Source organism: Dendrobates tinctorius, unplaced genomic scaffold (genome assembly GCF_039654945.1).
Source record: "Dendrobates tinctorius isolate UK_male_01 unplaced genomic scaffold, ASM3965494v1 ptg000126l, whole genome shotgun sequence".
Taxonomy (NCBI): Eukaryota; Metazoa; Chordata; class Amphibia; order Anura; family Dendrobatidae; genus Dendrobates; species Dendrobates tinctorius.
This window is the reverse complement of record NW_027361794.1, coordinates 4,729,423-4,754,354: the sequence shown is the minus strand read 5'-3', so window position 1 is coordinate 4,754,354 and position 24,932 is coordinate 4,729,423.

Sequence of the window (24,932 nt, the reverse complement as noted above, 5' to 3'; positions counted from 1 at the left end):
AGCGAGAAACAGCCAGAGAGATTCTGCCAAGACATCCATTCATCCCAAAAGGACCAGAGACAGGACAGCAGCCGTTCTACATTATGGCTCCATCATGAGGGACACAGGTCCATCATTCTATAGGAAACAACCTAGGGGTTAGTTTTCAGCCCCGGTTGGAAGAATACAGATCTGCTCATTGACCATCACTGAACCATGGATATGTGTGGAGAAGCCAGGTTGTGATCCTCAGAACAACTGGCCTTGTACCTTGTATGGAATGAATGGATTGTCATCTTCCTATGCTTGTTGTTACCTCCTCTCTGTGTGTGCCACAGGTGGAGTAGAGACCCTGGGGGCTCGGAAGTCATAGCTACTATTATCCTGGTGAATCAACAGAAGGGTGAGACTCTGTAATGTGCACCATCTTAGGTATTTTGCTGGGACTGTACTATGTGTTATCTGTCTGTTTTGCGGTTAAAGAAAGCATTGCCACACTGTTTTACCCTCACCTTATGTTGTCTGAAAAGCATTTTGCCCACATTAAAAGAATAGCATGAGTTCACCGAGATGATCTCCATGGGAGACTAGTAGCTGTCATAACCCGATCAGCTCTGCTACATACAAGCGATGATCAGATCACCTGTATGTAGCAGAGTTGCTCACATGCTATGAGCGTTGACCAATGGCAGCGCTCATAGGATCTGGCAGGGACAACCATAGAGGTCTGCTGCAGATCTCTGGTTGTCATGCCAACCCATCGGTGACCCGCGATCACGTGACAGGGTCACCGATGGGCGGGATTTTTGGCCCATCATGTGCCAGAAAAGATGTGGGCTCAGCGCCAGAGCCCACATCAAAGGGACGGAGTCTGACATCAGTGTACATTTTCACCCGATGTCAGAAAGGGGTTAAAGTGGATTGTTTTTACAGAGACAGAAGTGGTAATCAATCATGTATACATATGAATAATTACAAAAATACACAGCTTATGTGAAATAGTACATAGTTAAGACAAGAAAATATAATTTGTGTAAACCATGTGTAGATGTAAAAGTTCAGGTAAATGTCAAATGTTGAAACACAAGAAAACACAAAATGACAAATTTGCAAAAAATACTCTGTAGTAATAATAATAATCAGCAAGTGCTGTATAACGAATACAGGGTATTTAGTCGATACGTTTTTTGCAAAAAATGTATACCAATCCGCTTCACCACATCACGGTAACCCTTGACGAAGCAGTCCCTATCTAATGTATTTAAAACCTGAACATGTGAACAGTGTCTAAATGAACAGGATACAGACAGGCGCTTCCTAGCATATGGGCTTGTTGTGTAAGACAGCTGTTCACACTGGTGCATGTCACATATGTTTCTAATCTGTTTTTACCTTGCTCAACATGGTTTAGGAGACCCCACCCCTCTCCTGTGTGACATGCACATAAATGAGCTGTCTTACACCACAAGCCCATATGCTAGGAGGCGCCTGTCTGTATCCTGTTCATTTAGACACTGTTCACATGTTCAGGTTTTAAATACATTAGATAGGGACTGCTTCGTGAAGGGTTACCGTGACGTGGTGAAGCGGCTTGGTATACATTTTTTGCAAAAAACGTATCGACTAAATACCCTGTATTCATTATACAGCACTTGCTGATTACTATCATGTTTTTTACTGCAGAATATTTTTTGCAAATTTGTCGTTTTGTGTTTTCTTTTGTTTCAGCCATTGGGTGGTGTGAGCATTGTCTGACCGACTTGTTCACACTTGCGCATGTCACATATGTTTCTAATCTGTTTTTTCCTTGCTCAGCATGGTTTGGGAGACCCCACCCCTCTCCTGTGTGACATGCACATAAATGAGCTGTCTTACACCACAAGCCCATATGCTAGGAGGCGCCTGTCTGTATCCTGTTCATTTAGACACTGTTCACATGTTCAGGTTTTAAATACATTAGATAGGGACTGCTTCGTGAAGGGTTACCGTGACGTGGTGAAGCGGCTTGGTATACATTTTTTGCAAAAAACGTATCGACGAAATGCTCTGTATTCGTTATACAGCACTTGCTGATTACTATCATGTTTTTTACGGCAGAGTATTTTTTGCAAATTTGTCATTTTGTGTTTTCTAGTGTTTCAGCCATTGGGTGGTGTGAGCATTGTCTGACCAACTTGTTCACACTTGTGCATGTCACATATGTTTCTAAATGTCAAATGTTGTTGCTCCATCTAGTGGCTATTTGCAAAAGTGCCATCGTAGAGTAAAATGCATCCTAAGAGAGAGTGTCACTATCAATGTGGAAATGAGATTAAGTTCACCATATTTATTGAGTATAAGATGAATACATACATAGATATATATATAAACGAATTGTAGATATATCACTTGATATCCATTCATAAGGTCAATAGATACTGTGCACTTATAAATAGTAAGAAAATAAACAGCTAACAGTGCATTACATTCCTGGAATAAAAATAGGAGATATAAAGTGCAGCAAGTGCTATATGAAATATTCCAGGAATATATTACAGCCCATATAGCTTAAAGGAGTAAACATCCTAACAAGAGATGGAGATTACAAATCCTATATATGACATGCCAGAAGTATACAGATAAAGATGACTATTTACCACTATTCCCTCTTACACGCGTTTCGCCATGTCAGCTTCCTCAGAAGTATGGATAAGTGTTTCCAATGATGTATTTATATGGGTTTCCAACAAACCAAGGTCCTGCATTACTCAAGTCAAGGAGAGGAACTCTGGGACTAAGTGGGAGTGTTTCTAAAGGAATTGGGACTATTCCCTGGTCATATCTATGGAACAAATGATTGGTTCACATTGGCAGACTCAATCACATTGGTGGTTATTGTTTATACCACCCCTAGGGCCGGCGTTAGATGTAGTGTCTGTGTACAGGTGATAGTGATTACTGGTGATATTATACACAGGAGCTCTGTATATAGTGTACATTGTACAGGTAATACAGTGATCAACAGGGACATTATACACATGAGCTCTGTATATATTGTACAGGTTATACAGTGATCAATGACATTTTACACAAGAGCTCTGAATATAGTCAGTGTAAAGGTAATACAGTGACCACTGGTGACATTGTACACAGTACCGCTGTATAAAGTATACAGTGTATAGTGTCAGTGTACAGGTAGCACACTGACTCACCAGTAACATCTCTAGGTGAAGTCTTTCATCTTTGCTTTTCATCTTCATCCAGCATAGACCACCATCACTGCTTCCAGGCAGGGCTTGTCTCTGCAGGAAATAATAGTTATCTAGAGCACCACTTGCAGAACACATTACTTTTTTCCTATTTTCTACACTGCACTAGATGAAGAAAAAAAGGAGACATAGTGTCGCTCTGCACAGTAACAGGACCGCCCCCATTTAAAACAGTATCCTAAAAAAATAGAATAAATACATGACTGCTTTTAAAATATCCCTTAATTAGCCCCTATGGTAATAATATCCCCCATCCTGGCCCCCCCCGTGTGTCTCATTCCTGGCTCTATCCATATGTTCTCCCATCCTGGCCTCAAATGTTCTCCCATCCTGCCCTCATGAGTATCCATTCTGCCCCCATGTGATATCCCGTGATCCTGCCCCATCTGTCCTGTGATCCTGCCTCATCTGCCCCGTGATCCTGCCCCATCTCTCTCCATTGTATTCATCGTGCACCATGTGTTTCCATCCTGCCCATTATCCTGCACCATGTGTCTCCATCCTTCCCCATGATCCTGCCCCATTTGTCTCCTTCCTGTTCCATGATCCTGCCCCATCTGTCTCCATCCTGCCCCATGATCCTGCCCCCTGTGTCTCCATCCTGCCCCATGATTCTGCCCCATGTGTCTCCATCCTTACCCTCTGTGTCTCCATTCTTGTCCTGTGTCTCCATTCTTGGCCCCTGTGTCTCCATTCTTGACCCCTGTGTCTCCATTCTTTCCCCCTTGTCTCCATTCTTCCCTCTGTGTATCCATTGTTGCCCCCTGTGTCTCCATCCTTCCCCCTGTGTCTCTGATCCTGCCACCATACCGCTTTCAATAAAAATAAAAAAACTTTCTCCTTACCTTGCCACACTCCTGCGGTCATGCTCCCTCACTGGTGAATGACAATGATGTCATACATTGTTGACGTGCGCGCTGACATCAGTTGCCAGCCTCAGATTGGCTGGTGACTTTTAACTATTGCCATGCGGGCCCGGATGGCAATAACGTTCAACTGAAACCTGCGTCTCGGACACAGGTTCAGTTTCTGCACCGGCAGAATCATGCTGCTGGGGCCCCATGACCAGAAGAGATGGGGCCCGATGCGGGCCCCCTCTGGTCATCAGGTCCCATACGCCAGTCAGGGCAGTAATGTCCTCATAGCGGCCCTGTCACCAGGAAGTCAGTGTTATTGTTCGGGTTCAGTCCCCTGAAAACCGGGTGTTTGTCTCACTGTCATGTGCATAACAGAGCAGCAAACACTGCATCTTATCGGCGGTAAAATCATTACCACCAAGAATTCGACCTTTTCTTACTTTTGATTCCGCAAAAACTCTTACTGTTTCTCTTATTCATTCTCGTCTAGACTATTGTAACTCTCTTCTAATCGGTCTCCCTCTTACCAAACTCTCCCCCCTCCAATCTGTCTTGAATGCCGCAGCCAGGATCATATTCCTCACCAATCGTTACACCGATGCCTCCACCTTGTGTCAGTCCTTACACTGGCTACCCATCCACTCTAGAATCCAGTACAAACTTATTACCCTCACCCACAAAGCTCTCCATGGCTCAGCACCACCCTACATCTCCTCCCTCATTTCAGTCTACCATCCTACCCATGCGCTCCGTTCTGCTGATGACCTGAGGTTAGCATCCTCAATAATCAGAACCTCCCACTCCCATCTCCAAGACTATACACGTGCTGCGCCAATTCTTTGGAATGCGCTCCTCAGGTCACTACGATTAGTCCCAAATCCCTACAATTTTAAGCGTGCCCTGAAAACGCATTTATTCACACTGGCCTACCACCTCAACACATTAACCTAACCATCCCTGTGTGTCACAGTCAAGTTTTACCATGACCAGGTTCACCGCATCATGTTCCCACATGCTTTATGCATCTATTAGCCCTCTGTGTCTGTACTGTTACACACTTAACATTATGGCTGGTCCAAATAATCAGGGCAATTGTTACCACCCACCTTTCGTGTCTCCCTTTTTTCCTCATAGATTGTAAGCTTGCGAGCAGGGCCCTCCATTCCTCTTGGTATCTGTTATGATCTATGTGATTATTGTTATGCTGTAATGTCTATCGTCTGTACAAGTCCCCTCTGAAATGTAAAGTGCTGCGGAATATGTCGGTGCTATAGAAATAAAATGTATTATTTATTGTTATTATTATTACCACCAGTCAGAAAAGCACGGTTTCTGCGCTGTGAAATGACAGCATGAGTCAGCAGCTGTAATCGGAGGTAAAAAGTTTACCTGCGGCCACTGGCTTCAGCTGATGGGACTACTGCTCCCATCAGCCAATGACTGCTGACATTAATAAGTGAGAGCAGGCAGAGGCTGTTGGAAGTATTCATCAGCCGGTGTTTGTGCTGTAAATAATTTAAAAAAAATGGCATTGGCTTTCCCTGTATTTTTTATAACCAGCCAGGCAAAACTGACAGCTGGGGCTGCAACCCTCAGCTGTCAGCTTTAACAAGGTTGTGTGATAAAACACTCCGGGATCGCCTTTGCTGGGGTCAAAGGCCACGTGCGTTCAGCATGAAACTCAGGCGCAGAGCTGGGATTCGTGTATAACTGACCCTGGGTCAGGTTTATTAACGGTGAAAGCAATGCAAAAGGAAATAAAACATAAAACAAATCCTTGCCTGTCCGGCACTAACTAAACAATGGACAACCTAACTACCAACTGGCGAGCTTCTCCCGTCCAGCCAAACCACAGTTGCAGTGGGCACTGCTTCCACTCACGTGTGTCTCTCACACAGACAGGCTCTCTGTGTTCCCAGGCTGAGACACTCACACAACCACCTGGCATCCTTTTATATCCACCTCCCATTATCCATTAGTAAGCAGGTGCGATACTGACCAGACTAGGCCACATAGGAAAGGAATCTGGGCGAGATATACCTGCCCTCATCCACTATTCCCACATGATTCTCACATATCCCCCCCCTCTGCTCAGACCACTCCGGTCGAGCAATGACACCCGCCAAACAGTGCACTCGGGACAGGGCATCTGCATTCCCCATCTGTACCCCTGGGCGGTGCTCCACTGTAAAAGTGTAGGCCTGCAGGGCAAGGAACCACCGGGTCACCCGGCTATTCCGTTCCTTGTTCAAGTGCATCCACTTGAGAGGGGCATGGTCAGTGATCAGCCTGAACTTTCGGCCCACCAGGTAATATTTGAGGGCCTCTAGAGCCCACTTAATGGCTAGGCACTCTTTTTCCACGACTGCATACCTTTACTCGTGTTTATTAAGCTTCCTGCTGAGATAGAGGACTGGGTGTTCCATTCCGTCCCTCACTTGTGAGAGTACGGCCCTGATACCGGTATCAGAGGCATCCGTTTGTACCACAAACTCGCTGCGGAAGTCCGGAGTCACCAGTACGGGCTGAGAGCAAAGTGCCCGTTTTAGGCCATGGAAGGCTTCTTCAGCCGCTAAACTCCATTTAATCATGACGGGGTCTTTCCCTTTTGTAAGATCCGTCAGGGGGGTAGCGATGGCTGCAAAATTGGGTATGAACCGGCGATAATAGCCGGCGATCCCCAGGAAGGCTTGCACCTGCTTCTTGTTGACAGGTTGTGGCCAGTCCTGAACCGCCTGAATCTTATCAACCTGGGGTTTAACAACACCCCTCCCAATTACATACCCCAAATACCGGGCTTCTTCTAGCCCGACGTGACATTTCTTGGGGTTCGCGGTTAGACCTGCCTCCCACAGGTCATCAATCACAGCTTGTACTTTCTGGAAATGAGTCTCCCAGTCCAAGCTGTAAATGACAATGTCGTCCAAATAGGCCGAAGCGTACTGCCTATGTGGCCTCAGGACTCGATCCATCAGTCTCTGGAAGGTCGCCGGTGCTCCGTGCAGTCCAAACGGCATATACACATACTGAAATAGACCTTCTGGGGTAGCAAATGCTGTCTTTTCTCTGGCAGCCTCCACCAGAGGGATCTGCCAATACCCCTTTGTTAGGTCTAGGGTCGTAATATACCGGGCTTTTCCTAACCGATCTATTAACTCGTCGACCCGGGGCATGGGGTAGGCATCAAATTTTGAGACCGCATTCAGTTTCCTGAAGTCATTGCAGAACCGGATGGTGCCGTCCGGTTTAGGAATTAGCACAATCGGGCTGGACCAAGCACTGTGCGATTCCTCAATGACACCTAACTCTAACATTGCCTTCACTTCTCGGGAAACGGCTTCATGGCGCGCTTCCAGGATTCGGTAGGGCTTTACGTGAACTGTGACACCAGGTTCCGTTACGATGTCATGTTTTATTAGCGTAGTCTGCCCGGGTTTTTCTGAGAAAAACTTTTGGTTGTGAAGTAGAAACTGCCTGACCTCAGTCTTTTGTCTCTCCGAGAGAGTCTCTGCAACCCGTACCTCCGGTACGGTATGCAAGCAGACAGGACGGGCCAGCTCCGCTGACAAGGCAGACCGATCCTTCCAGGGCTTTATCAGATTTACATGATAAATCTGTTCAGGTTTCCGTTTACCTGCCTGGTATACTTTGTAGTTTACTTCACCAACTCTTTCCTTAATCTCAAAGGGGCCCTGCCACTTTGCCAGGAACTTACTGTCCACCATGGGGACCAGGATCAACACCCTATCTCCGGGTGCAAACGTACGGATCTTGGCGCCCCTATCATAGATTCTTTTTTGGGCTCCTTGGGCCTGTGTCATGTGTTCTTTGACGATAGGCATAACAGCCGCAATACGCTCCTGCATTTGTGTGACGTGATCTATCACTGTTTTAAACGGAGTGACCTGACCCTCCCAGGTTTCTTTTGCAACGTCTAATAGTCCGCGAGGACGTCGGGCGTACAATAACTCGAAAGGCGAGAATCCCGTGGAAGACTGGGGTACTTCCCTGATGGCAAAAAGCAAATACGGAAGTAAATAGTCCCAGTTCTTCCCATCCTTGTCTATCACCTTTCTCAGCATCTGCTTCAGAGTTTTATTGAACCGTTCGACCAACCCGTTTGTTTGAGGGTGATACACGGATGTGCGTAACGGTTCGATTTGTAACAACCGGCAGAGCTCCTTCATTACCCTGGACATAAAGGGGGTCCCCTGGTCGGTGAGTATCTGTTTCGGTATACCGACCCGACTAAACACATGCACCAGTTCCTTGGCAATCGTCTTGGTGGCCGTGTTACGCAAAGGGATGGCCTCTGGGTAACGAGTGGCATAATCCAAGATGACCAGGATATGTTGGTGTCCACGTGCAGACCGTGGAAGGGGCCCAACTAAATCCATCCCAAGCCTCTCAAACGGGACTTCAATAATAGGTAGGGGTACCAAAGGGCTACAGAACTGGGGCTTAGGTGCAGAGGCTTGGCAGTCAGCACAAGACTCACAATATACACGAATATCGTGATGCATGCCTGGCCAAACAAAACAATGTAATATCCTTTCGGTGGTTTTCTGGACTCCCAGGTGACCTCCCATCACATGTCCGTGGGCCAGGTCCAGTCCTTGCCGCCGGTAGGGTTTTGGCACGACTAATAGTTGCACCGTATCTTCCCCCTTTTTCTCTATCTGATAGAGTAAATCATTCTCCAGAACCATGTAAGGATATGCCAGCCTAGAGCCAGGTTCTACGGGTACCCCATTTATCACTTTTACATTTGTCCTAGCCTGTGAAAGGGTAGGATCCTTTATTTGCTCGCTTTGGAAGTCATCTTTCTGAACTTCTAAATCCGGCAAACGGGGAGGTGGACGGCTGTCAGCCTCCTCCTCTTCCCCGGTCTCCTCCGTATCACCCGCCATGACTGAAAACGGGAACTGCAGGTCATTTCCCGCAGACTCTTCCCCCGAGTCTTCCGGGGAGACCTCTTCCCGGGGTTCGGGACCCACACGCGCCCTGGGAGAAGAATCATGTACACTATTACCCGAAGGCATCAACTGATTCTCCCACAATTGCCAGAAGTGGGGAAAATCCCGGCCCAGGATAACATCATGCAATAACGCCGGGACGAGTCCCACTTTATGTTGCACAGACCCATAGGAAGTTGTAATGCATATGACCGTGGTGAGGTACGAACAGGTGTCTCCATGCACACACGTTACAGAGAATTTGTCTGATGGTCCAGTCGGGGCTGACACCAGACTGGCCTTCACCAGAGTCATCACACTTCCCGAGTCTAACAATGCCACCACATTTTTGCCATCAACAGTTAAATCACACAAGTGTTTTTCCGCATCCTTTTGACCGGCATTCACACTCACTACCCGTGCAACCATAGACATGCGGTTTTTAGAGTCTGTGACGTCGCACTGCATGGGTTCAGTAGTGACCGGACAGTTCGCAGCAATATGTCCCATCTCTTGGCAGCGGAAACACCTAACGGGCCCCTTGCTTAGACCATAGTTCGTTACTCTCGGCCTCGCAGTGCGGGCAGTCCTGTTTTCCTCCCCCACTGTCTTAGGGATTTTTCCATCTCCCCTACTCCCTGGAACAGTCTTACCGGTTCCACGTGGAGATGATGAAGAACGAGGTGGGGTAGCGTCGTCTCGGAGTCCTTCCGCCACGGAGTAACGTTCAACCAGATCCACCAGTTGATCTGCCGTCGTAGGATTTCCATTGCTTACCCACTTCCTCAGGGCTTCAGGTAGAGCTCTCAGGTACTTGTCCATGACGACTCTCTGGATTATCTCTGGCGCTGTGAACACCTCGGGTTGTAGCCACTTCTTCGTCACGTGGATCAGGTCGAACATCTGGGACCGCGGTGGTTTATCCGGTTGATAAGTCCATTGATGCACTCTCTGTGCACGGACAGCGGTCGTCACTCCCAGCCGGGCCAAGATCTCGGCTTTCAGTTTGTCAAAGTCCTGCGCGGCTTCAGGTTCTAAGTCATAATAAGCCTTTTGGGCCTCACCGGAAAGAAACGGGGCAATCAGGCTGGCCCATCGTGCCTTCGGCCATTTTTCTCGCACCGCCGTCCGTTCAAACGTGGTCAGGTATGCCTCGACGTCATCTTCGGTCGTCATTTTCTGCCAGTACCGACTCACATGAATCACTCTCGACTCGGCTTCCAGGTTAAGCTCGGGTAAGCTTGCCAACCGCTGCGCCACCTGCTGGAGAAGCGAACGATCGGTAACTGTCATGTCCACCAACTCCTTCAGCTGGGCCATCATCACCCGATTAGCTTCTTGCTGGACGGCGGTGGACTGTACCAGCGCTTTCACCACGTCCTCCATGCTCATGCTTGCAACGTGATGCCTGCGTTCTCCACCACAATGTGATAAAACACTCCGGGATCGCCTTTGCTGGGGTCAAAGGCCACGTGCGTTCAGCATGAAACTCAGGCGCAGAGCTGGGATTCGTGTATAACTGACCCTGGGTCAGGTTTATTAACGGTGAAAGCAATGCAAAAGGAAATAAAACATAAAACAAATCCTTGCCTGTCCGGCACTAACTAAACAATGGACAACCTAACTACCAACTGGCGGGCTTCTCCCGTCCAGCCAAACCACAGTTGCAGTGGGCACTGCTTCCACTCACGTGTGTCTCTCACACAGACAGGCTCTCTGTGTTCCCAGGCTGAGACACTCACACAACCACCTGGCATCCTTTTATATCCACCTCCCATTATCCATTAGTAAGCAGGTGCGATACTGACCAGACTAGGCCACATAGGAAAGGAATCTGAGCGAGATATACCTGCCCTCATCCACTATTCCCACATGATTCTCACAGTTGGTTATCAAGAATAGAGGGGTTCCCACGCTTTTTTTAAATTATTTAAATAAATAATTGAAAAAAATGTGTGGGGTCGCCCCATTTTTGACAACCAGCCTTGCTAAAGCAGACAGCTGGGTGCTGGTATTTCATTCTGGTAAGGAGACATGGATATTGCCCCCCAGCCTAGAAATAGCAGCAAAGAGCTGTAAGGAGGAAGACCAGGCTGTGGGTGCCTGTGTAATGACGGGTCCGGAGGTGACCAGGCTGTTTCCAGTGTTGTCGGGGAAAAAAAATGCGTGGCGAGACCCAGTGGAGAACAGGAAGTGCAGAAAAGGCAGTTTCGTGCCGGCAAAGAGGAGAGTCAGATGTGCATGCCGCTCTGCAGAGAGGGAGTGCGTGTGGTTGTGACTGAGCGGGGGACTCGTGAAGGCTCCGCCGAACCAGGGAATGCACAGAGCGCCGGATGCTGGGCCAATCAGTGTGCGGTGCTTGTAGTTAGAAATGAGCGCCAGGTGCTGGACTGTTATCAGCATTCCCCCTTAATATTAACTGCTTACTTGCACTAGTGACATGGTAATATAGTATTTAACATGCATATAGAATATTATAATGTTGCATGGGAGCACTTTATGGACATATGAGATATATTTTTTGACATGGGACATACTATATTTTGATTGATGTAATGAGAATATTTTGCTCGATCTTTGGTACCTTGACTAAATTTTATGTATCCAAAATAACTGTTCCCAGTAGCCTAAAAAATGTTTATTATAATTGGTGGGGGACATTTGCAATAGCACTGGAGCTTCAATTTGGGTATATAATTTTGTCTCCCTCACCTGTAATTACACAGCATACATTATATTTGTCTCCTTGAACCGACGTCCACTTCATGACACTTTGTATATAGGTTTTAATTTTTCCAATTAACAAATAAATTAATTTTATTATGTCTCTCTTCCTGGAACTGGACCTCTTCTTTAATTGACGGTTGCAGTTCATTTTGTGTGTTATGGATGGCACGACACTGCTTACATAACATGCCACTGACTGCGGTGCCCCTCCCATCCACTCACTAATCTTGCTGGGTGTCCCTCTCCCTCCCCCTCTTTGTCAGACTATGGTGGCCTGGCCCATTTTAAGTTGGTCAATAAAGTCCATTGGGCTATGTTCAGCCCCCCCTTTTACCTGGTATATATTTGCTACAGCAGCTTGTCTCCTCCTCTTCCCCTTTGGGTCTTGGAGGTGCTTGTCTGCACTGTCTGGTTGAGAGTGAGTGATGTCTGATCCCCTTCTCGATATTCTGCGTGCCAGGGCATAGCAGGAGGGTGAACAATGGCTGAATGCCCTGATTTCAGGGCTTAGTGCCCATCTTCTGTCCCCTGCTGCCGCAGTAACAGGAGGCTGGCGTTCCGCAAGGCGTTCCCGCCCTCCAAGTTTGTCTGAGCCCCAGCCCTATTCCCTCAACTTCTCTGCCTGCTGAGCGCTCACGTGAGTGCCGTGCAGACAGGGTAGCTATGCCCGCCATAGCTCCACCCACTGTAGCTTCGCCCGCCCATTCTGCTCCTGTTTTACTGTCTGTTGGGCGCTTACATGCACGGCAAACAGACAAATTAGCTATGCCCACTCCCTCCCCGCCCACACTCTCTGCTCCTCTACTTGCCGCAGCAGTGCTACTGTACACGTGCCGAACAGAGAGTGAAGCCCTGCCCACTATTTCCCCACATGTCAGCATCCTAAGCGTGTATGGCACCATTACAGAATCACTGGCAGTAACCCCCCCTACAGCCCTCATACAATGAGATGGGTTCCAGAGGCAGTACCTCTACCTCTGCAGAGGACACTCTGGAACCAATGCCAGTAAACACACAGTTGCCAACAAGTGTGTTAATCCTGCTTTCAGGTGCTGTACCCAGCATTGCTGATGTTTAATAAAGATGCTGGGATCGCTACAGCCCCTGCTGTACCCCAGGGTGCTTCTAGCATATCTAATGAAGCTGAATCATATAGGCGTAGACGCAGTAGTTCCAGAAATCAATATGGGAAAAGGGGAAAAGGATTTTCTCAGTGCTCACCAAAGTATCACAGGACCACGGGTACCAGGTTCAGTGTGGCTGGAATCCACTTGTAAATGCAGACAAAAAAGGAAAAACCAGCACCAGGTGATTTCCATAAAAATTCATATTGTGTCTTTTTATTTAATCCATTGCTTGTAAAAAGTTAAAAACATACGTGTCATTAAATGTGAGGGGGCAAACATCCCCCGCACGCCTGACGCTTTTCAGACTTTATGTCCTTACTCATTGGCATCTAAAAATACTATGAACAAAGTTTATAACACATACACAAACCCAACCCCACATGTGAAAACAATTACAAAACAGATGGACCAATCATTATATGGTGGAATTATTCTGTTCCCGGCACTTGTGGCTGCAAATATGGCTCTGTGAGATGCTGGCTCTCTTCACCTTACTTACAATTGGCGACGGTCGCAGATAGCTTAACTCAGCTGCCGGCACACATATCATGAAGAATCCAGAAGAGACTTTGATTTCTTTAAGAATTGTTGAATGCATACAAACAGCAGCAGGTAATAAAGACTTTCTTCAGACAGGCTGAATGCACATGTGCCTCTAATGAAGCCAAGATGGAGACTAAGACACAGGAAGAAGAAGAAGGAAATGACATCACACCCAAAAGAGGGAGACAAAGAGACAGAAGGGACAAACTTGATGGAAAGGGAGGATTTCAGCTATGCAATGTACAGTAACACATACCAACAATAAACTACATGAGAGACTGCAATACAGCATGTAAAATGTACAAGACACTCTGTAAAATGTCTCATTCATAGGACATAACACTCCCCATCTGAAATCTATAGATTTCATAATTTTTATGATGTCCTCTGGAGATGTCACTGTAGACCTGAAAAACAAAGGGAAAACAAGCATACAAGTAATAACACCAACAGTTGTAGCCCAATTGGCATGGTCCAATCTTCAGTTGGAGGCATTAAGTATTCAACAGCGCAATAGTCCAAGTCCAAACGTAAACCCATCTTCAGACTGGGGAAGCCACAACGTGCAAACAGTTCCACCAACCCAACAATCCGCTGGAGAAAGTTCAAATGTTGGAATGTTCCAACACAGCTAAAGGAATATATGGCGGTAGGCTCCCTGCTGTGAGCTGTGTCCATAAACGTCTTTCATGTGATGTCCTCCTTCAGCAATCCGTGATGATTGATCACTGGGTCCAATTCAAACAGAGAACTGTTCTTAGACAGGCTAGTACCACTTGTGATTCTGTCAATCTCATGACCATATTCTTGTTGCACACATCGGATGATGAATTGCTCGGCTTGTCTGATATCAGCAACGGTAGGGTGTCCTCTACACATATGTCAGCCACAACACTCTGATGTCTTGTTACCGACAAAGAACTGGGTGATGAGAATAAGACGAGCTATGGCCCGCACAACAGCTGACCATCTTGAGAAGCGCTCAAAGCCGAGAGATCTCAGTTTCAATTTTGGCAACACAGAAATGTAGTGAAAAGAAATGATTGGTCTGATCTCTTTGTCAGACTCTGGTTCCACCAGCTTGTAAATGTTGTTGAAGTCCCTTGAACTGGAATCCTTGTACAGGAGCCTTGGTGGTGACACCCATATGTTGTCATTGAGTTTAGACGCGGCTGTGAGTCTTGTCCCTCGGTCAGCTGGATTCAAGTCAGTAGAGATGTAGTACCACTGGTCAGGGGTAGAAACGCTTCTGATATGCTCTACTCTATTGCTGATGTAGACAAAATTGTTTTGATTGGTTATAGATGTAACCAAATACCACTTTACTGTGTAGAAGGTAAAGGAATCAATAGCAATGTCCATTTCGTCCTTTATAGCTTCAGTTAACTCCACTGCCAGAACAGCGGCACAAAGTTTGAGTCTTGGAACAGAGTGAGCAGGTTTCAAGGTTAGTTTTGTCTTACCGAGGATGAATCCACAATGCACCTTGTTACCTTCTTCGAAAGTCTTCAGGTAGGCTTCGGCAGCTATAGCCTCTGTAGATGCGTCGGAGAAAATGTGGACTTCTCTTCTGATGGTGGCTGAAAGGGTGCCTGGGGAATAACAACATGGGACTTGGAAATGCTCTAAGACCTTCAGAGACTTCTTCCACACCTCTCACCTTTGTTGTTTCTGGGATGGTAGCAGAGTGTCCCAATCCGTACTCTCAGTGGTCAACTGTCTCAACAGTATCTTGCCTTGAATTGTGATGGGTGCAACCCAAGAGCATCATAGATGCTGTTCACAACAGATAGGAGTCCTCGTTTAGTGAAAGGTTTATCACAAGCTGACACCTGGAAAGTGAACGTGTCCTGCTTAATATCCCAAAGCAGACCGAGGCTACTGTTGTGAACTCATTTTCTGGTCTACCAGTTGTGAGTTCTCCTTCCGGGCTCCCTCTGGTGGTAACAGGAGGTAGTGAGGTTGATTTAATTAGTAGAGATCTGCCACCTGATGAAGAGGATAATGATTGGATCTCTGGAATCTCAGACTGGATTTAAGACAGCCGACGCCCTATTCCGGTGCTGGTGATTCCTTCTGGCTTTTCAGGTCTTGGTTTTCAGCTCTGCTCCAGTCATCTCAAGCTAAGTGTTTCTGCTAATGTTCACACTTGATTTTGTTGGTCTTCAGTTTTTTGTGTGGTCAGCCAGCCCTGGCTGGGGCTGTGCTGTATTTCCACTCTTATTTATCTGTATTTGCCAATTTTCTTTTGTCCCTTATTAGATTGGCCTCTTTTTTGCTCTGTCTCAGAATATTTCAGAGTGCTGATATAGTGGGATGTTGTGAGCTCATTTTCTCGTTCACCTTTGATGTCCGATGAACTCCCTCTGCTGGTGAAGGGAGGTCATGAAACTGATTTGGATGGGAGAGACCTGTCACCTGAACAGGTGGATTGCGATTGGACATCCGGAATCTGAGTGGATATAAGGCAGCTGATGCCCTGTAGGGTTGCTGGTGATTTCTTCTGCTCTGAGCTCTGGCCTCCAGTTCAGTTCCTGTCTTCTAAAGCCAAGTTTTGCTCTGTCATTGTTCCATGAGATTTTGTCTGATTTGCTTAGTTTTGTGTTCAGCCAGCCTCGGCTGGGGCTTTGTTGAATTTCCATTTTTGTCCCTGATTGGTTAAATCTCTTTTGCTCTGTCTTCAGAATATATCGGAGTGCTGATATAGGGATTTTGAAGTCTAGTGACTTCAGGGCCGTTTTTCCTATCAGACGTGTTGGGACATTTTTGGTAGGGTTTTTGTTGATTGCAGCCAGCATCTTTTCTGTCCTTTCCTATCTTGTTGGTTGGGCCCCATCGTTTGCTCTGCCTGTCTTTCTGTCTGTGTTTGTGTTTTCATCTGTTTTCACCAACAATACATGTTGGGGGCTGTCTATTGCTTTGGGGTTTGCTCTGGGGCAGTTTAGATTTCCCCTTTCTTTCTTTAGGCTTATTTAGTTCTCCGGCTGTGAAGAGGCATCTAGGACCACCGTAGGAACGCTCCACGGCTGCTGTTAGTTGTTGTGGGTAGGATCAGGGGTCTGCAATCCGCTAGATACCAACCTCTCCGGTTTTCTGGACTTAGCTTGCATTTTTGTTTTTTCCTCCTCCGGTGACACATTCATAACAGAATTACCAGCCATACCGCAGATTCTAGGGTACTCAATAGCAGGAAGGGATTGTAAAAAAAAAAAAAAGTGTCAGAATTTTATTTTTTATGTATATTTTTTCCTCTTTTTCTCTGGGGCCGTAGGAGGATTTTTTCTTAATGGAGATTAAGCAATTGTCTGATCGTGTGGAGCAGCTCACTGCTGAAGTGCGAGGAATTTCCACCTATCTTGCTCATTCACATGCTGCTGAACCAATGATCCCTACTCCTGATGTGTTTTTTGGGGATCGGTCTAAATTTTTGAATTTTAAGAATTGTAAATTATTTCTTGCCATGAAGCCTAGCTCATCGGGGAGCTCTGCGCAGCAGGTTAAAATTGTCATCTCCTTGCTGCGCGGCGATCCCCAGGATTGGGCGTTTTCTTTGACACCTGATGATCCTATTCTAACTAATGTGGATGAATTTTTTCAAGCCTTGGGGTTGTTGTATGATGAACCTAATGCTATTGATCAAGCTGAAAAAACCCTGTTGGCATTGAGCCAGGGTCAGGATTCTGCAGAGTTGTACTGTCAAAAATTCTGAAAGTGGGCGGTCCATACTACTTGGAATGATGGTGCCTTGGCAGCTCTCTTTCGGAAGGGTTTGTCAGAAACCGTAAAAGATACTATGGTGGGATTTCCTGTTCCCTCTGGTCTTGACCATTCTATGTCATTAGCCATTCAGGTTGATCGGCATTTACGTGAATGTAAAATTACACGAGAAATGTTGCCACCTGTTGAACAAATGTCTGAACCTATGCAATGTGATAGAGTTTTGTTTAGGGCGCAACGTCAGGAGTTCAGAAGGCGTAATAAGCTGTGTTTTTTCTGTGGAGATGCCTCTCATATTATTTCTGTCTGCCCTAAACGAAAGAAACGTTTTGCACACACATTTGCTGTGGGTGGTGTACAACCTAAGTTTCTTTTGGCAATTACTCTGATCTGCTCCCTGTCCACATTTTCCACTAAGGCTTTTGTGGATTCAGGAGCGGCTCTGAACCTGATGGACTTGGATTTTGCTAAACGTTGTGGGTTTCCTATGACACCTCTGCGGACGCCTATCCCTTTGAGGGGTATTGATGCTTTAGCGAAGAATAAACCTGTTTTGGACCCAGGTGATAATGCGGGTCGCCCCAGACCATCAAGAAAATTGCAGATTTTTGGTGTTGCATAATTTGCATGATACCATTGTTCTGGGGTTTCCCTGGTTGCAAATCCATAATCCAGTTTTGGATTGGAAATCTGTGTCTGTGGTGAGTTGGGGTTGTCGGTGTGCTCTTAGTGACGCTCCTGTTTTCTCCACCTCTCCCCAGTCGCATGATGTTCCTGACTATTTGGCTGATTTTTATGATGTATTTTGTGAGAATAAGTCTGCGTCTTTGCCTCCTCATAGGAGTTATGACTGTGCAGTTGAGCTGAGCCCTGGGTGTAAATTTCCCAAGGGATGACTTTCATCCACTCAATGCCGACTTTTATTCCCCATTGACTTGCACTGGGGTTGGGTTTCGGATGAAACTCCAACTTTTTTTTGCCCTAGTCAGACCAGTTTCATCCGACTCAAATTTTGTTTCATGAAACCCGATCCGACCAAAGTCGCTCAACTCTAGTAATCGCCCTTCCATATTACCAGAGGAAGAATGGTCTTCATCTTCCATTTCTAACATATGGCAAGGGGTGACTAATAATTTGCAAAAGATGGGTTTCAAATATGTGTAGCTGATCGGAAAATTTTGGTGGGTCCGGACTTGTGTGTTGGTGACTTGGTGTGGCTGTCCTCGAGGAACACTAAGCTGAAGGTTCCATCTTGGAAACTGGGTCCCAGGTTTACCGGTTCTTATAATATCTTTGCCGTCATTAATCCGGTAGAATTCTTGCTTGCTTTACCACCTACATTTAGAATCCATAACGTTTTTCACCGTTCACTTCTCAAGTAGTACATGGCATCTGCAGTAACTTCGCCTCTACCACCTTCTTCTGTCATTATCGATGGTAATCTGGAGTTCCAGATAGCAAAGGTCTTGGACTCTCATCATGTTCGTCAGTCACTTAAATATATGGTACATTGGAAGGGGTACAGTCCTAAGGAAAGGATGTGGGTACCAGCTTCTGAGGTCCATGTGGCCAGACTGGTTTGGGCCTTTCATGTTGCACATCTAGATAAACCTGGCCCTGAGGTTTCAGAGGTCCTTCATACAAGAGGGGGTACTGTCAAGGGGTTACCTCAATGGAGTGGAGCAAGAAGATTGCAGCGTCTGGTGGCTCCTACTCCGCCACTGAGCATAAGCACTTCTCCAGTGTATTAAACGTGTTTATTTCTTCCAGCAGAACAGGGATTTATTAGCCATGTTGGAAATTCCAGCATTCAGTTGTGCTCGGATAGCCATTCCTTTTCCCTATAAAATCTAGGCTCGATTACAAAGTCCTTGTCTGAGTTAGCAATTGCTGCAAGACATACAGTATTATTGGGAGAAGTTGGTTTTGAGAAGGAGTGCTGGAGGAGTTTATTAGTGACTGTTGTCTGGTTTGTACTCTTGGTAATTCCTTATCCTTCCCTGTTTTGTTTTCTTCCCCCTCCCTACACACCCTGGTGAATGCATCTGCTATATGTGAGTGTATATTTTGTGTGTGCGGAATTTTCAGTTTACCCTGGTCTTTCATACTGTCAGAAACACCGCACTACACTCGCTCACTGTGCCAGTGTGCGTGTCCTGAGTATAGAAACAGTGCTAAAAGATACCTGTGGAGCAGGGCAGCAGAGGTGACAATGCGTGCTTCAAGCTATAGGTGTCAGGAACCTGTCAGCGCCGGAAAGTAAAGATGCACATGACCTGCAGATGCTGAAGTTAGCAAGCTGGCACAGGACCTAGGTCATGTGACTGCAAGGGGTGGGGCTTAGCGTCTTGCTTTCAGAGATGACAGGACACCATACAACTCAGAGTGTAATGTCTTCGGACTTTTATGCTAGATCCGTTATCTTCGCATTTAGTGTGTCGGCCATCTTGTTTCCTGGACTGTGCATTGACTTTTGCCCTCAACCAATATGGAGTCCTCAGCTTGTCGTTGGCCATCTTGTTTCCTGGCATGTGCAGTGACTTTGCCCTCAAATAACATGGAGTACTCAGCTCTGATGTCCCTGCCCTGTTTCCTGCCAATTGTCCTTTTAATCAGCTCCAGCTGATTCACCTGTGCTCCTGAATCAGCTCTATTCCCAGTTTGTGACTTGGTCTGTGAAGCCTGGATCTCCTCTGCTTGGAACCATTTGGGGACACAGAACCCTTCTGCTTGCCAGCTACTTCTGACAGGAAAGTAATAGACTCTGAATATCGTTGGTTGTTTGCCTAACTATGCAACTATCCTGCTACTGCACTACTTGTATGAAGTAATACAAGAAATGCTTAAGAAGCTTATGTCTCATGTGTCTTATTATACCCATGCGTTAGACTCTAGATAGACTGTATACCACATGACAGATTCAGGAGCCATGATAGAGTCTGCTGGGTCTGAGACACCGCTGCAACCTGTATAGAGATTTTTTTTATTTTTTTTTTTGGATCTTTGCTGTTGGGGAGCCGCTGCAGGCTGTGGATCCAAGATATCGATATATGTGATAGTGGTTGTGGCTTCTCACAACCTTTCCAGGTGAGCACATTCCCTTCTTTTAAGTCAGGAGTGTTACCACAGGTAAACACTATTGTGCTCCTTTTCTTTCTTTCCAGCCTCTCTGCCATACATCTTCGGGGAATATGGAGGACTCTGTTAAACATCTGTGCGAAGTAACCAATTCAATCCATGCCGATCTACAGGCAGTAAAGGACAGCTTTGCAAGTCTGCGGGATCGGAGTGATCATAATCTACAGGTGTTCGGACAAACCACTCAGGACTTACGAACCCGGATTGAGGTTCTGGAGCGACAAGTCCAAACCCAAACTTCCACCCCGGCAATGGGAATCCCCAAGCTACCACCATTCCGCTTTGGCGGTGAACGGGAAAGATTCAGAGGATTCATTAATCAATGCAAACTGTTCTTTGCGGCTCATGCGCCTCAGTTCCTTACTGAGCGATCTAAAGTATTAACAATAATTATGCTGCTCTCCAACAAAGCTCTCGCATGGGCAAACCCTCTAATTGAGACTGACGACGACTGTCTAAATAACCTTGATGCTTTCATTTCAGCTATGGGGAAGGCATTCGATGATCCGAACCGCGGTGCTACAGCGGAATCAGCTATGTTGACTTTAAGCCAAGGTAAGCGCTCAGTAGCAGAATATGCTCTGGATTTCCGGAGATGGGCCCTCGACACCACTTGGGATAGCTCCGCTAAAAGATCGGTTTTTCGGAGAGGATTATCCTCTGTAATTAAAGACGAACTTGCTCGTGTCGACCCACCTACAGCATTAGGAGATTTTATCAACTACTGTATTCGGATCGATGCTCGGCTTACTGAACGCAGACAGGAGAGGTGGTCGGAGCTAAGGCACTCTAATCATTTATTCTCTCCCTCTCCAGCCAAGGAGTCCTTGAGCAGGATTATACGAGAACCAAAACCCGAGCCTATGCAGGTGGACTCTTTACAGAGACGGGTCAGTGATGCACGTAAGGAACAGCGACTAAAGGAAAATCTGTGTTTCTATTGCGGTAAGTCAGGACATTTCATCATCAACTGCCCCAGTCGTTCTCGTAAGACAACTGCAGCCATCATACACTGCGAGTGCTGTGAGAGGGGTTCTGTCAGGTCCGCACTACAGACCCCAGAGGGAGTAGAAGATACAGACATTGATTACTCGGACTTGAACTCCGTTATCTCTGAGCCCGATGCAGGTGTTACTGCAGCAGTTTTTCCGGTCCTCTCAGCGGTTTCCCAGCTGAGCTGCAAGAACAACAATTCTCATTGCTTCATTCCCCTCAAACTCAGGGTTCACTCCGTTTGGGTATCTACCTCCGCTATGATTGATTCAGGGGCAAGCGGCAATTTTATGGACATCTCCTTTGCCCAGAGACATAACGTACATTCAGTAAAGAAGGCTACTCCTGTACAGATAGAGACCGTGGATGGCTCACTGTTAAACTCGGGACCAGTGGACCAGGAGACGGAACCCCTGAAGGTCCTCATGGGTAATGACCATCAAGAGAGTCTGTCCTTTATGCTCATCTCTTCTCCTCATTTCCCTATTATTCTAGGACTGCCTTGGCTGCAGGCTCAGAATCCTACGATTAATTGGGAGACTAAAGAACTGCACTTTCCGAAGACACAGATAAGTCCAGAAGCTTCAGTCTGCTCCATCCCTAAGGGACCACCATCAGTCTCAGAGCTACCAGCAATATACCGTGAGTATGCTGATGTGTGCGACAAAAGGAACGCAGACCTACTACCCCCTCACCGTCCATATGACTGTCCAATAGACCTATTACCAGGTGCAGGGATACCGTTTGGCAAGATTTACCCTTTGGCAGGGCCAGAGCTAAAGGCGCTAAAGGACTATATAGATGAACAGCTAGCCAAGGGCTTCATACGCCATTCTTCATCTCCCGCTGGTGCACCAATCTTCTTTGTGAAGAAGAAAGACGGATCTCTTAGGCCCTGCATAGATTATCGGGAGCTCAATAAGATCACGATCAGAAACCGTTACCCACTACCTTTGATTCCGGAATTATTGGAGAGAGTACGGCATGCAAAGCTCTTTACTAAGTTGGATCTCCGTGGGGCCTATAACTTGGTCCGCATTAGACCTGGGGATGAATGGAAGACTGCTTTCAGGTCACGCTACGGACACTTTGAATACCTGGTAATGCCATTCGGTTTATGTAATGCCCCAGCAACCTTCCAACATTTGGTGAATGACATTTTTAGAGATCTCCTGGATACATTCATTGTAATTTATTTGGATGATATCTTGATTTTTTCTAACTCCACAGAGGAACATCACAGACATGTGAAGATGGTCTTAGAACGCCTTCGACAAAACCATCTGTATATCAAACTAGAAAAGTGCGAATTCCATCGGACGGAGATCCAATTTCTGGGGTATGTAATGACGTCACGAGGAATTAGTATGGATGAGAGTAAGATCCAAGCCATTAAAGACTGGCCGGTCCCCAAGAATGTAAAGGAGGTCCAGCGCTTTATAGGGTTTGCTAATTTTTATAGGCGTTTTATCAGGAACTTTTCTGAGGTAGTGTCTCCCATCACACGGCTTACCCGCAAGAACTCTGCTTTTACCTGGACCCCCCAGGCTCAAGAAGCATTTTCCCGCCTGAAACAGAAATTCACCACGGCACCTATTCTGGTGCATCCTAACCCTGAACGTGCCTTCATAATAGAGGTGGATGCCTCAGACAGTGCCATTGGAGCTATCCTCTCCCAGAGGACAGGCGAGAAAGAAGTCTTACATCCCTGTGCTTTCTTTTCTCGGCGGTTGTCTCCTGCAGAACGAAACTATGACGTGGGTAATAGAGAATTGTTGGCCATCATCGCAGCCTTCAAAGAATGGAGACACCACCTTCAGGGAGCTGCACAGCAGATAATCGTCTTGACTGACCACCGCAACCTCGAGTTTATCAGATCGGCTAAGTGTTTGACTCCTCGCCAGGCTCGTTGGAGTCTTTTCTTAAACCAATTCAATTTTGTTATCTCTTATAGACCAGGATTGCGTAATGGAAAGGCCGATGCGTTGTCTAGACTCTACTCAGATGAAACTATCCCACTCACGTTTCATAAGACTGTTATCTCTGATTCCAGGTTCCTGGGGGTGATCCATAATCAAGACTTGCTTAACGATATCAAGGAAGCATACCATACGGATCCTTGGTTGGCACAACCATCTTGTGAAGTAAGTCTTGTATATAAGAATGGTGTGTGGATTCAGGGGCAACGCCTGTATATTCCTGAAGCGGCCAGAGGGAAAGTACTGCAACTCGTCCACGATTCTAAAATAGCGGGGCATAGAGGAGTTCTGAAGACTCAAGAATTCCTGTCTCGCTTCTTTTGGAGGCCCACGTACAGAAGAGACGTTCTGGATTATGTCACTTCTTGTGAAGTCTGTGCGAGATGCAAGACTCCACGTTCGTCGCCTACAGGTCTTTTACAACCCCTACCCATTCCCACCCGTCCATGGGGATCCATATCAATGGACTTCATTGTGGAGCTGCCAACCTCTCAAGGGAAGAACACAGTTCTAGTGGTGGTGGATCGGTTAACAAAGGCAGCCCATTTTATTCCGTGTGTGGGTTTACCCACTGCGAAACACACATCGGACTTGATCATCCAAAATGTGTTTCGTCTGCATGGCGTACCGGATGAGGTTGTATCTGATCGAGGGGTGCAATTCACTTCAAAGTTTTGGCAGCACTTCTGTGCTGCGTTAAACATCAAAGTTAATCTATCTTCTGCCTTTCATCCGCAGACAAATGGACAGACTGAGCGGACTAACCAGACCCTAGAACAGTATCTCCGCTGTTTTATCTGCCACCTACAAGATGACTGGGTGGATTTGCTCCCACTGGCTGAATTCTCTTACAACAATTCGCAGAGCGCTTCCACTAAGCTGTCACCCTTTTATGCCAATTTGGGTTATCATCCTAACATCCTTCCTCGATTTCCCATAGACACACCTCTCCCAGCTGTAGCCGACAGAATCACATCTCTACAAAAGAACCTTGATCTACTTAAGAGGAATCTGGAATCCGCTCAGGACAGGTATAAAAAATCGGCAGATAGGTTTCGTAAACCTGCACCAACCTTCAAGGTAGGAGATTTGGTTTGGCTGTCAACTAAGAACCTTAAGATGAGAGTACCATCATCCAAATTGGGTCATAAGTACATCGGGCCTTATAAGATTACTAAGCTTGTCAGTAACGTTGCCTGTCGCCTTCAACTGCCGAGATCTATGAGGATTCACCCTGTGTTTCATGTTTCTCTACTGAAGGCTGCAACTCCCAATTCTTTCCCTGGTCGTTCTTCTTCCCCTCCTGCTCCGGTCCTCATCGATGGCCAGGAGGAGTTTGTCGTGGAAAGGATCCTGGACTCCAGGTTGCGTAGAAACGGGGTGCAATACCTGGTACAGTGGCAAGGCTATTCTTCTGAGGACAACTCGTGGGAACCAGCCTCCAATCTCCATGCGCCTCGTTTACTCCGCCAGTTCCATCAGAGGTACCCGGGAAAGCCTGGACTGGGGCCATCCGGAGGCTGTCCTTAAGGGGGGAGTAATGTAATGTCTTCGGACTTTTATGCTAGATCCGTTATCTTCGCATTTAGTGTGTCGGCCATCTTGTTTCCTGGACTGTGCATTGACTTTTGCCCTCAACCAATATGGAGTCCTCAGCTTGTCGTTGGCC